This window comes from Myodes glareolus, chromosome 16 (assembly GCF_982192425.1).
Source record: "Myodes glareolus chromosome 16, mMyoGla1.1, whole genome shotgun sequence".
Taxonomy (NCBI): domain Eukaryota; kingdom Metazoa; phylum Chordata; class Mammalia; order Rodentia; family Cricetidae; genus Myodes; species Myodes glareolus.
The window spans coordinates 53123283-53127463 of NC_142041.1; positions in this window are offsets into that span (position 1 = coordinate 53123283).

Sequence of the window (4181 nt, forward strand, 5' to 3'; positions counted from 1 at the left end):
AAGAATTGTGCTATATTTTTGATGGGGATTGTATTGGATCTGTAGATTTCTTTTGGTAAGATGGATATTTTATTATGTTAATACTACTGATCAGCTAGTATGTGTACCTTTTAATCTTCTGATATCTTCTTCAATGTCTTGAAGTTTTATAGTGCAAATATTTTGCTTGAATAGTGAGTTACTGCAATATATCAATATATTTTATCTGATTTGAGGCTATGGTGAAAGGTATTTTTCCATGATTTCTTTTCCTGTCTGTCTGTCATTTGTATTTAGGAGGGTTCTTGATTTTTTTTCTTTTTTAGTTAATTTCCTACCAGTCCCTTTGCTGAAAGGGACTGTTTATCAGCTGTAGGAGATCACTTATGTATACTAGCGTATCACTGACAAATAAAGAAACCTTGACTTCTTTCTTTTCAGTTTGTATCCCCTTAATTTCCATCACTTGTCTTTTTGCTCTAGTTAAGACTTCAAGTACTACTGGAATAGGCTTGGAGAAAGTAGAGAATCAGGTAATGTTTTTGATTTTAGTGGATCTGCTTTGAATTTCTCTCCATTTCAGTTGATGTTGTCTATGGGCCTGTGTAAACTTCCTTTATTACGTTAAGGTACGTCCCTTGTATCCCTAATCGCTCCAGGAATTTTATCATGCAAGGGTGTTGGATTTTGTCAAAAGCTTTTTCTGCATTGAATGGGATGATCATGTGGTTTTTTTCTTTCAGTTTCTTTATATGGTGGATCACATTTATTGACTTACATATATTGAATAAAGTAGGTATTTTAAAAATAACTTCATTTAAGTTATTTTTAATAACACCACATATATTTTATTGTTTTACAATTTCTTACAACGTGCTTTAATACTTTACCCCCACCACTATGTCCTCCCAGATCTTCTCCCTTTCTCAGTTCCAACTTTCTTCCTTTTTTATTTTTTTAAACCCATCAAGCCCAGCTTGTCCTGTCCAAATTGTCTTGGATGCATAGCCTTTTGCTGTAGCATGATCTTTTTATCTGGGTCTATAGTCTTATAGAAAACCAATTTTCCCTCTTTTCTGTCAGCTATTTGTTGCCAGCTTCTCAGCGAGGGGTGGGATTTCATGCCCACCGCCCTCCTCTATGCTGAGATTTTTGTCTCTGCAAATCTTGGGCATTCTGTCACAACTGCTGTGAGCTCATATGTGCAACTGCCTACTGTGTCTTTAAGACACTTCTTCCTGACAATCATATGCTGTCTCTGCAGTTATAATCATTTTATCTTCTCTTCTGCAATAATTTCTGAGGCTTAGTAGTGGGCTGTACGATTCTCCTATTTGGGGTTGAGTATTTCCTTAGTCCCTCCTCTTTGGTCAGTTGTAGATCCCTGTGGTAATTTCCATCTATTGAAAATAAACACTTCTCCAATGAGGAATAAGAGTTGGATTAATTATGGGTATAGCCATAAGTCATTCAGAGTCCATTTAGCAGAATAATACAGTGTCATCCTTTTGGGACCTATGATGGTGTCAGGTATGGAATTTATCTTGCAGAGTGGGACTTAAATCTAAGCCAAACGTTCCTGCCATGATTGCATCAGTGGGCATATCTTACTAGACCAGCCTTTGCTGTATTTCAAGTGATTCACACCTGGGCAATATTGGTGTGAAATTTTTCTCATCTATTTGGATACATAGTTCCTTTCAATAATATCAAAACAGGGCAATAGGGATGAAGCTTTCAGGTCATTTTCCCAAGTTTTGTGTTTCAAATACAGAGGGTAACTCAAGTACCCTTGACAACAGGTTTTTATCATCAAGTTTTGAATGGTACGGAAGAACATTGATAATTGTCCAGATTATTTTGGGGGTATATATGAACTCATTGCCCAATAACTCAAAAAGAAATACCCATTCCTAATGCTGTACATTCTATATGTAAACCTGTAGGGACAAGCAGGATCATTGTCACTTCATCAGTAAAAAATTCTTTTTATTTGTCTATTTTTGTATGTATATTCATATATATAAATATATATTGATTTTGAAGCTTCTATAGTAGTAGATTTCTATATGACTTTTTCAAAAGCTCCTTAGTAGTATTCTTCCCCCTTTTACTCCCTCCTTTTCTTTTCCGTCCTCTCTTTGGCACCAGTCTAGCCTTTCTGATGTCATGTCCCCTTTAACCCTTCCTACCACTGTGTTCTAGCATCTCACCCTTAGTAGTTTACCACCCTATGGCCTTTATAAATTTCCTGACTTCTGTGGATATTTCAAACAAAACACAAAAGTCTGAAGATTCAAAGCTAATATCCACAAATGAGAGAATACATGCAATTTGTCTTCCTGTGTCTGGTTACCACACTCAGAATAGTTGTTTCCAGCTTCATTAATTTACCTGTGAAGTTTGTGAGTTTGTTTTCCTTTATAGTCAAATAATACTCAATTTTGTGTAAGTAAACCACAATGTCATCATTCCTTGATCAGCTGGTAGACATGTGGGTTATTTCTATTTCCTAAGTACTGTGATTACAGTGGCAATGAATATAAATGAGCATGTATTGTTAGTGTAGGATATAGAGTCTTATGAGTATGTATTGAAGAGCAGTGTAGCCGGATAACGCAGGAGATGTACTTCTATTTGGGGGGCGGGTAGGCAGAATCGTCAGTGATTGTCATTGTGGCTGCACCAGTGTGCACTCCCATTTGCAGTGAGTAAGTGTTCCTTTCCCCACACATTCAATTTTGTGTCTTTAAAAATTCAAGTACAAATTGTATATTCTTGGGTAGAGTAGCTTTCCCCCGGAGCATGGTATGTTTACCAGGGGCTATACCTTAAAGAAAAGAAAACTGATTCTGTCTCTCCTAGAAGCTGCCATGTCAGTTAACAACTGTTCCCAGACAGGCATGAGACTTTATGCTTACTTTCCTTCTATGGAAGAATTTAGTGTGACTTTAGCTTGTGGAGGTCTTATGCAGGTTGGCACACTGCTGTGAGTTCATATGTGCAAGTGTTTTGTTGCGCCCAGAAAATATTTTTCCTCTGTAGTGATCTCTGCCTCTGATCTTTGATTTTTGTTATTTTTATTTTTTTTTAATTTTTATTGTTGTTTCTTGAGACAGGGTTTTTCTTTATAACATCCATGGTTGTCCCAGAACTCACTTTGGAGACCAGGCTGGCCTCCAACTCATAAGAACCAACTGCCTCTGCCTGCTGAGTCCTGGGATTAAATGCATGTGACACCATGTCCCAGCGTCAGCTTCTGATTCTTAAAAGCTTTTTGACATCTCTTTTACCATGATCCCTGAGCTTTGGGGAAAATGGTATGATGTGGATATCATATTTAGACTGAGCATTCACAGTCTCTTACTTGCTGTGATTTGACTAGTTGTGTGTCTCTCTGTTAATTGCCATCTACCACAAAAAGAAACTTCTCTAATGAAGGCTTAAATATCCACTGACCTATGGGTATAACAATAAGTCACTAGGCATCTATTTAACACTATGTTAATTTAGCCGATAATAGTGGGGCTCTCCTCTAAAGTGTGTGCTGTGACTAGCCACAGGTTCTTGTCCCGGATAATGGTGCCAGATATGGGTTTCCACTTGTGGAGAAGACATAAGTCTAATGACAAAATGGTTGGCTAACCCATGATGTTGTGCCACTATTGCATCAGTGGACATGACTTGCCAGACCAGTCTTCATTGTAGTGAGAGGGCACACAGCTGGGTAAGTATTCAGTGCTTGATAGATATTTTGGAGTATACGTACTCCTATGTTCCATGGTAGATCAGCTATTAAAATCTACAAGTGCAGAGACTGTAATGGCTAAGTGAATCACCTTGTCTATTCATTGATGAAGATATTGATAGAGGCAAGTACCTAAAGATAACTTTTGCAAAAATGGTACAGTGTTCAATCCTTTACTTAGCTTACCCTCACAACTGAACCCCAAACCTCCTAGTTGGATCTATTCAAATGTTGAACTCTGGGATTTTTGTTTTTACTTAAATAAGTCGTGTGTTAAAGAGTATTTGGTGGCATCAAATTCATTCTACATTAACTGCAATCATTATTGATTTCACAAAGACATATGCTAACAATTTCTCCTTTCCTATTTTGTAACACGAAAGCTGGCTAGTTGGGGGTTTCTGTCCTGCCCAGTTCACACGACTGTTTAGCCCCAAAGAAAATTACACAGAGG